Raw genomic sequence first — 10151 nt, 5'->3', positions numbered from 1 at the left:
GTGGGATTTGGTGGTAAATGATGGTAAAGTGGTAAGTGATAGGACACTAAATTTGGCAGATAATACTGGAATTGTAGTAGTGTACCATACAATGTAGCTTAGCGTTATAAAATAAACATCTTAACATTTCTATGTCACACCTCTCAATTTCTTACCTGCTTTATCTTACAAGAGCAGGTATATTACAAGTAAAAATTAAGGAGTTGTCATTGACAAAGCCTGAGTCCTGTCCTCCTCCTCTCTTCCCTGGACAGCATGAGCTTCACCACTCGCTCCACCTTCTCCACCAACTACCAGTCCCTGGGCTCTGTCCAGCCACCCAGCTGTGGCACCCGGCCGGTCAGCAGCACGGCCAGCATCTATGCAGGCACTAGGGGCTTAGGCTCCCGGATCTCCATGTCCTGTTCCACCAGTTTCTGGTGCAGCTTGGGGTCTGGGGGCCTGGCCACAGGGATGGCTGGGGGTTTGGCAGGAATGGGGGGCATCCAGAACAAAAAGGAGACCATGCAAAGCCTGAACGACCACCTGGCCTACCTGGACAGAGTGAGGAGCCTAGAGACCGAGAACTGGAGGCTGGAGAGCAAAATCCAGGAGTATCTGGAGAAGGGACCCCATGTCAGAGACTGGGGCCATTACTTCAAGACCATCAAGGACCTGAGGGCTCAGATCTTTGCAAATACTGTGGACAATGTCCACATCATTCTGCAGATCGACAATGCCCGTCTTGCTGCTGATGACATTAGAGTCAAGTATGAGACAGAGCTGTCCATGCACCAGTCTGTGGAGAGCAATGTCCATGGGCTCCGCAAGGTCACTGATGACACCAATGTCACTCCGCTGCAGCTGGAGACAGAGATGGGGGCTCTTGAGGAACTGCTTCTCATGAAGAACCACGAAGAGGAAGTAAAAGACCTGCAAGTCCAGATTGCCAACTCTGGGTTGGCCGTGGAGGTAGATGCCCCCAAATCTCAAGTCCTCCCCAAGATCATGGCAGACATCAGGGCCTAATAGGACGAGCTGTCTCGGAGGAATCCAGACAAGCTAGGCAAGTACTGGTCTCAGCAGATTGAGGAGAGGACCACAGTGGTCACCACTCAGTCTGCTAAGGTCGGAGGTGACACTCATGGACCTGAGACATACAGTCCAGTGCTTGGAGATCAACCTGGACTCAATGAGAGATCTGAAGACTAGCTTGGAGAACAGCCTGAGGGAGGTGGAGGCCCGCTATGCCCTGCAGATGGAGCAGCTCAATGGAATCCTGCTGCACCTGGAGTCGAAGCTGGCACAGACCTGGGCAGAGGGCCAGCGCAAGGTCCAGGAGTACGAGAACCTGCTGAACATCAAAGTCAAGCTGGAGGCTGAGATCGCCACCTATCGCCGCCTGCTGGAAGACGGCGAGGGCCTCAATCTTGGTGATGCCCTGGACGGCAGCCACTCCATGCAAACCGTCCAAAAGACCAACCCACCGGATAGTGGATAGCAAAGTGGTGTCTGAGACCAGCGACACCAAAGTTCTGAGACATTAAGCCAGCAGAAGCAGGGTACCCTTTGGGGAGCAAGAGGCCAATAAAAAGTTCAGAGGTCAAAAAAAAAATCAAGGAATAGTCCATGATAATTAACAAATGTACTTACTTTTTTAAGATGGACTTTTGCTTTTTGCCCAGGCTGGAGTGCAATGGCACCATCTCGGCTCATTGCAAACTCCACCTTCCGGATTCAAGTGATTCTCCTGCCTCAGCCTCCCAAGTAGCTGGATTACAGGTGCCCACCACCATGTCCAGCTAATTTATTTTTAGTAGAGATGGGGTTTCACCATGTTGGCCAGGCTGGTCTCAAACTCCTGATCTCAGGTGATCTGCCTGCCTCGGCCTCCCAAAGTGCTGGAATTACAGGTCTGAGCCACCATGCCTGGCCTAAAAAACATATTTAAAGAAATAAGACATTGACATGTTTCATTAGGAAAAAGGCATCACAGTTATTGTTACTATCTTGGATCACCTGATGACTCAGTGTGGGGTTCTTTTTATATTTTTATTTTTCTAGGTACATAGGTGTCTACATTCATGGTGTACATGAGATGTTTTGATACAGGCATGCAATGCGTAATAGTTACATTATGTCAAATGGGCTACTCATCCCCTCAAGCATTGCATTACAAACAATCCAAATACAGACTCCGTTGTTTGGTTTTTTGTTTTCGAGACGGAGTTTTGCTCTTATCATCCAGGCTGCAGTGCAGTGGTGCAATTTTTAGTAGAGACAGGGTTTCGCCATATTGGCCAGGATGGTCTAGAACTCCTGACCTCAGGTGATCCGCCGGCCTCAGCCTCCCAAAGTGCTGGGATTACAGGTGTGAGCCACTGCACCCGGCCCAGACTCCATTTCTTTTAAATAAGGTAGATTTGTAGAAAATTAACAACTTAGAAGTTACAGTCCATATTCCAACTTTCTTTTGTAAGCTTATTTTCCTATTTTAAAATGTTCAGTGTCTCTCCTTATCCAGTGAAACTCATAGTAAATAATACTTATATAGCCAGGAGTCAAAAAAGAGGTCATAACACCTCAATTAAATGTCTTCCGTATTCCACTTAGCCCTGGCCCCTAGCATAAGTTAAAGCTACAGTTTCCCAGGAGTAACATCTTTGTTTTTTATTTGTTTTAATGTCAAAGGAAATCAGAGTATTAGTGCCATGTGTGATTTATACTTACCTCCTCTCCCCTTCACCAGCTTCCTTCCCCTTCCCAACAAAGGAGACTGTACATTCCATGAGGGCAGACGTGGTTTCCTACTTAACCTTGCGTCCACCCCACACTCCATGCATCCTCATACACAGTGCTACAGATACTTAGCTCTCACATATTTGCGAAATGAATAAATGAATAAGAGGTAAGTTGACCCATCAGGTCATTAACATCAGAATAGAATTACGATGCTACACCTGGATTAGTGCAGTGTTTGTCTGGCTTTTGATAGGCAGTGATTTGTGTGCTCCCTTGGTAAAGTCTTCTAAAACTGGGAGGAGATATCTGTGGTTTAACCTCCAATAGAGTGGACTTTTGCCTGGAGATAAGTACCCTTGAGGATCCCAATGCCCTTTAATTCTAGATTAGGAATTCCCAGGGAAAGGAAAGGAATTGCATCGAAACCTCTGAGTTGGGTAGTGTAAATAATAAATAAGTCTTCTGCTCATACTTTGTCCTGTATTGTTCTCTGTGTAACGTTAAATCTAGCTATCATTGAAACTGGAAAACTTAGCAGTCTATTTCTCCTTAATTCTTTTAACTTAGTCTTCTGATAAAAGTTTATTTTCAGATAATTTCCACTTTTCAAAATTCTCTAAGGACCTAATAAGCACAAACCATACTTGGTACTCATTTGAGTTCTTGCTACTGAATTTCTCTATGTAAAATCAAAGTTACAAGAACAATATGAAAAAAGGTGCTTCTCACTCATTAGATAAAATGAATCAAGAAGGCTTGTAGTGTAACATCACCAGAGACTACTCTGTAGTGCAAACACCAACTGAAACAGGCCAAAGTGATCCCCGTCCTCATGTGTGCTTGCTGGAAGGATAAACATCGATGACTATAACCATTACACGGTGACCAGCTTTAATGTGCAAGGGTGTCAGTGTGAACGATTTTATTCTACCCCACCCTCAAGAGCTGGAATAAATGGCTTTATGATGGTACTCTCCAGTACTGTACTCAAAACTTGGAAATGTGTAGAGAACGGCAAACATCTGAATAACATCCCATTGCTGTGGATTGTTGGGAATGCTAAAATGCGGATTGTGGACCACCTACATGCTAGGATTGTTAGGGGTACAGCAATACATGTATTTTGCTCCAAAATGAGTAGGCACAGAATTACAGAACCAAAAGAAAGATCTTGGCTCTTCTGAATTATATCCTAAGTTCTTCCTGTATATATACCTCAAATGCTGCAGATACGAAGTTCTGTGAAATTCTGCCTGGAACCAGGAAGCCCCGTGGGAACTTAATGCCTACTCTTCACACTTTTAAGCCTCCATTTTGAAAAAACTATTTGTTTTGTTGAAAAAACAGAATAGTTTTTACAAGTTAGGTACTACCAAAGATCTTTGGTTAAGGGTTATTGTCAAGTGAAAACAAGTTTATGCTAGTAGGATGTTGTGGGTTTTTAAAAAAATAGTATCTGAGCAATAAAAGGATTTATTGACCTAGTAACTTAGATCTAACTTTGTGCTGTCACATTTTACTTTGCTAGTGAAATCTTTAATCTTCAGATTCATAAACTATCTTTGAAGAAATTCTTTGTTTTACCTACAAAGAGTTCTTTAAAAAAAAAAAAGGCAGAAAGAGACCTAAAAATCCACCTATTAGCTGCCGTATCTGTTGTTCTTGATCTTTCTGTTTCTGTTCATGTATATATTCTCTCGCTTCATGTTTTAACAGACCTGTTTACTGCCAGGAAATGATAATAATTTGTATTCAAAATGTTTTGGTAATTACTCTTCACGGAGCAGCCGAGTGTCAAACAACATAACTAGAAGCTCAGATTCTGGGATGCGCAGGGGCCGAGAAACAGACGTGATCTTTTCCTCCCAACGAAAGGATTCGTGTGCACAACTTGCATATCTTTGTTTATCTCATAAAATCTACAAATGTTTTACTTAGTCCAGTTTCTATTTTCTTAGATGTTTGAAGGATTATGTGCTTGAAAACCAACATCTGTGATTCTCGTTTCTAATTTTAAAATGAGGAGTGCTTCAGTTAACAATTAGGGGCCAGGCCAGGCACGGTGGCTCACGCCTGTAATCCCAACACTTTGGGAGGCCGAAGTGGGTGGATCACTTGAGGTCAGGAGTTTGAGGCCAGCCTGGCCAACATGGTGAAACCCCATCTCTACTGAAAATACAAAAATTAGCCAGGCGTGGTGGCAAGCACCTGTAATCCCAGCTACCCAGGAGACTGAGGCAGGAGAATAGCTTGAACCTGGGAGGCAGAGGCCGCAGTGAGCCAAGATCGCGCCACTGCACTCCAGCCTGGGCAACAGAGCAAGACTCCATCCCAAAACAAAAACAAAAACAAAAACGTAGGGGCTGGGCTCACGCCTATCATCCCAGCACTCTGAGGGGCCAAGGTGGGTGGATTACTTGAGCCCGGAAGTTGAGACCAGCCTGGGCAACAGCGAAACCTTGTCTCTACAAAAAACACAAAAATTAGCCGGGCATGGTGCCCCACGCCTGTGGTCCCAGCTACTTGCAGGGCTGAGGTGGGAGGATCACTTGAGCCTGAGACGTCAAGGCTGCAGTGAGCTGAGATCATGCCACTGCACTCCAGCCTGGGTGACAGAATGAGATCCTGTCTCAAAAACAACAACAACAACACACACACACACACACACACACACACACACGCGCGCGCACAATTAGGAAAGCATGTTTTAGGGGATTTTTAATATTGCAGAAAAGATCTTCACTTAATGTTTAATGACATGGAGGGACTATTTCAGGATAGGAAAAATCACCTTTTAAGTAACCAGAAACCCCAGAGCAGCCATCTTGAATATAGAAACTTCACTAGCCCCTGCCAGCAAGAGCTATAAATGTAAAATTATCAGATCCCTGATAGGGGCTCCCTGAGGAAATTTGCTTGTGACAAGTTGTTTTCTATTCCCAAGGAATAGAAAGGGAATAGTTTTCTATTCCCAAGTACTGTGTAGATTTTGAAGTGACCACAAATTTTCCATTAAGGAAACGTGCTGCCAGAGTAATACACAGCTGTATATTAACTCCATGCAGCAGTTAAGACAGCAAGTAAAAATGCCTCTGAGACCAAAGCCAGCATTTAGGCTCAGAGGGTAAAATTCGATCTGATCATTTCATTTAACAGATAACCTTGGCCGGGTGCGGTGGCTCATGCCTGTAATCCCAGCACTTTGGGAGGCTGAGGCGGGTGGATCATGAGGTCAGGAGTTTGAGACCAGCCTGGCCAACATGGTGAAACCCTGTCTGTACTAAAAATACAAAAAAAAAAAAAAAATTTAGCTGGGTGTGGTGGTGGACACCTGTAATCCCAGTTGGGCTGAGGCAGGAGAATCGCTTGAACCCGGGAAGGCGGAGGTTGCAGTGAGCGGAGATCATGCCACTGCACTCCAGCCTGGGTGACAGAGTGAGACTCCGTCTCTAAAAAAAAAAAAAAAAGCAAACAGATAAGCTTAGTAAAAATTGAGAAAAATATTTGCCTGGCAATCCAGGTCCCAACAAGGTTTTCAATGGAACTTGACATGCTGGTTTTAGAAAAGGTGAAGAGATATGCCCTGTGTCTAGCAAGACATGAAGTTGTAGTAGCTGAGATGTGTCTCATTGGTGCAAGAATAGGCTCACGGATGATGGAACAGAAGAGAGACCTGCACACAGACCTCAGCATGCATGGTGTCCTGGATCCTTTTGTCTCTCATACCTTTTTTCCTTCCCTGTGCTCCTTATGTTCTAGAAGACTAATCTGAGCAGGCTGCATCAACCTGGCTTCCTTGCCCTGTCACTTCTGGTAGGGTTCAGGCAAGGGAGGCATCAGCAGGGGACCTGAGCGTGGGACACTGCGTCACAGGAGGGGCTAACTATTTAGACAGCTGCTTAGGGATCTGGAAAGATACAACTGGAGGCTGGTGAGGAAGAGGAGAGAAACTCTATGTGGATGCACTCTAGGAGTGGGCATAGAAGGTGAAGAAATTCATATGTTGCGGATGCCCACCGCACAGCATCCCTGCAGGGAGGTTCTCACTGCAGGAAAGGAAGTGGAAAATCCTCTGATAATAGTCAACCTCTTTCCCAGCCTTCCTGGTGCTGGCTCAGTGGGACCATGTGAAAAGGTGGACACGGCAAGGATGAAGTGTGCAAAAGGCTCCACAAAATGGGCCTCCTCCGTCATGGCTGACCTGGCCACTGCTACTGCCGGCAGCCCAATTGGCCGATGGAGACTCACGCTAAGCCCACAGTGTGGCACCGTTTCCCAGGAGGGAGGGACGAAGTTTTGATTATATATTTTAATTACTGAATGGTACTTAAGGAGATCATGGAACTCTTTTTTTTTTTTTTTTTTTAAAGCAGAGTGACAAGAGTAATCAGTTTTTGTCCAGTGGCAGGGGAAGAACTATCCCCAACAAATAAATGTAGAGAAAAAATCAACTTGTTTTATGAGCACATTTCCTGAGTTATGCTAATTGATGCCATGACTACACACACACACAGCTTATATTATTTTGGGGTACACAGTTAGCTAAATTTATTTATTTATTTATTTATTTATTTATTTATTTATTTTTTTTTTTTTTTTTTTTGAGACAGAGTCTCGCTCTGTCGCCCAGGCTGGAGTGCAGTGGCCGGATCTCAGCTCACTGCAAGCTCCGCCTCCCGGGTTTACGCCATTCTCCTGCCTCAGCCTCCCAAGTAGCTGGGACTACAGGCACCCGCCACCTCGCCCGGCTAGTTTTTTGTATTTTTAGTAGAGACGGGGTTTCACCATGTTAGCCAGGATGGTCTCGATCTCCTGACCTTGTGATCCGCCCGTCTCAGCCTCCCAAAGTGCTGGGATTACAGGCTTGAGCCACCGCGCCCGGCCTGTTAGCTAAATTTAAAAACATTTCTGGGAACAGGCCAGGCACAGTGGCTCACACCTGGAATCCCAGCACCTTGGGAGGCCAAGGTAGGAGGACTGGTGAGGCCAGGAGTTTGAGACCAACCTAGGCAACATAGTGAAACAAAAAACAAATTAGCAGCCAGGCACAGTGGCTCACGCCTGTAATCCCACCAATTTGGGAGGCCGAGGCGGGCAGATCACTTGAGGTCAGGAGTTCGAGACCAGCCTGGCCAACATGGTGAAACCCCATCTCTACTGAAAATACAAAAATTAGCTGAGCGTCGTGGTGGGCGCCTGTAGTCCCAGCTAGTTGAGAGGCGGAGGCAGGAGAATTGTTTGAACCCGGGAGGTGGAGGTTGCAGTGAGCCAAGATCACACCATGGCACTCCAGCCTGGGTGACAGGGCAAGACTCCATCTCAAAAAAAAAACCCAAAAATACAAAAAAAAAAAAAAAAAATGAGCCATGCGTGGTGGCGCATGCCTGTAGTCCCAGCTACTCAGGACAGTGAAGCAGGAGGATCACTTAAGCCCAGGAGGTCGAAGCTACAGTGGGCTGTACTCTGGCCTGGTGACAGAACGAGACCCTGTCTCTATTAAAAACAAAACAAAAAAATTATTCATAGGAACAATAAGCACCAAGTTGAAGATACAGGTTACATCTAGAGTGTAAGGAACAGGAATGAGGTCAGAAACAGGAGCATAACCGACTTAGATTGAGTTTGTCGTGTTATATGGCTTCTTATCATTTGTACTTTTTCAAATGCCTAAAAAGAACCAACGACTTGTACTTGTCAATATGGATTACCATATCCTAAACACCATGCACACCAGTTAACATCTTCAGTATTATGAATGGCTTTGATAACTTGGATGCAATAACCACCACCCCCTGGGATTCCCTTCAATTTCCTCAAAGTCTCCAAGCCTGTTCAGCTCATTGGTTCCATTGGTTGTCAACAGGGACTAGCCTCTGAGCTCTGCCATTCTAATTATAACCCCCTAAAAAAGGTGGAAAATATGAAAAAAAGTGGCTTTTTCATGCTTACAAGTATATGAGTAGAACTCTAAAATAAATGAATTAAAATTCCAGCCTAGAAGCAGGTTATAGCCAAGGGTAAAGTTCAGGGTCAAGCTGAATTTTCACCGAAAGTAAACATGTCTAATACAAAGCAAAGAAAGGATGACTAGGAAAGCATGATCTTGCTTCACAGAGAAAAGTCAAAGGCAACAGCAGCCCTTACAGCTCCATGGGTCACATCCAAATCTTACTGATTCCAATGAGTTAGCAACTCATAGCATCACAGCTGTTCACAGCAAGATCAGCAGTAATAGACCAAATGACTCAAGGCTTCTGGTTCTTATTTCAAAAAATATCAACAATTAACACAATTGCATGACCAGACTTCAGTATTTTCATAACTGAACTGAAATAAACTGAAAAATCTAATAATTTCTATCACTTTGGGATACTCTAAAGGTGGAATTATTTCATTATCTGTTCTGAGCTAAGTTAGTAGTAAAATACTCAGATAATGGTATGTGGCATGGAACATAATCATCCTGTTCTCTAGCCTTCTGATAAATAGCGGGTGAATGTCGAACTCAATTAAGATATTTACTTTTACCGGTGTAAGATATTTACTTTTACCGGTTCCAGGTTTCTTTACTGAAACCTGGAAGTGTTTCAGTAAAGAAACCTATCATAACCCAGAAGTTTTTAGGATGTCACAAATTTAAAATTTCACAATCTTCTCCTATTAGGCCTCTTTTTTTTTTGGAGACAGTCTTGCTTTGTTACCCATATGGAGTGCAATGGTGCCATCTCGGCTCACTGCAACCCCCACCTCCAAGGTTCAAGCAATTCTCCTGACTCAGCCTCCCGAATAGCTGGGACTTCAGGCACCCACCACCACACCCGGCTAATTTTTGTATTTTCAGTAGAGACAGGGTTTCACCATGTTGGCCAGGCTGGTCTCAAACTCCTGACCTCAGGTGATCTGCCCACCTCGGCCTCCCAAAGTGCTGGGATTACAGGCGTGAGCCACTGCACCCAGCCTAGGCCTCGTATTCCTTATGATTTCAAGTATTGACATCTTAAGAGATGTATAATTCATAGACACTACATGTAGAAGGAAAATAATGACAACAATTGTAATTGTAATTCCATCTTTGTAATTCTAATTAAAAAGTTTGGAACTTAGGAATAATTTATTTATGTTTTTTTCTTTTTTTTGAGACAAAGTTCTCACTCTGTCGCCCAGGCTGGGGTACAATGGTGTGATCTCAGCTTGCTGCAACCTCTACCTCCCAAGTTCAAGCAATTTTCATGCCTCAGTCTCCTGACTAGCTGGGACTACAGGAGTGCACCACCACGTTCAGCTAATTTTTGTATTTTTAGTAGAGATAGGGTTTCACCATGTTGGTCAGGCTGGTCTCGAACTCCTGGCCTAAAGTGATCTGCTTGCTTAGGCCTCCCAAAGTGCTGGGATTACAGGCATCAACTACCATGCCTGGCCAGAATTTAGGA

The 10151-nt window shown here is 44.5% G+C and overlaps 1 pseudogene; it reads left to right on the top strand.

Moving 5' to 3' along the window:
• Positions 1–78: 78 nt before the first annotated feature.
• LOC105476539 (keratin, type I cytoskeletal 18 pseudogene) lies at positions 79–1670 on the top strand (annotated as a pseudogene).
• The last annotated feature ends 8481 nt before the right edge of the window (positions 1671–10151 follow it).

Source organism: Macaca nemestrina, chromosome 8, assembly GCF_043159975.1.
Source record: "Macaca nemestrina isolate mMacNem1 chromosome 8, mMacNem.hap1, whole genome shotgun sequence".
NCBI lineage: Eukaryota > Metazoa > Chordata > Mammalia > Primates > Cercopithecidae > Macaca > Macaca nemestrina.
Note: the sequence above shows the minus strand (reverse complement) of the source record. Positions and strands in the feature narration are given on the sequence as shown.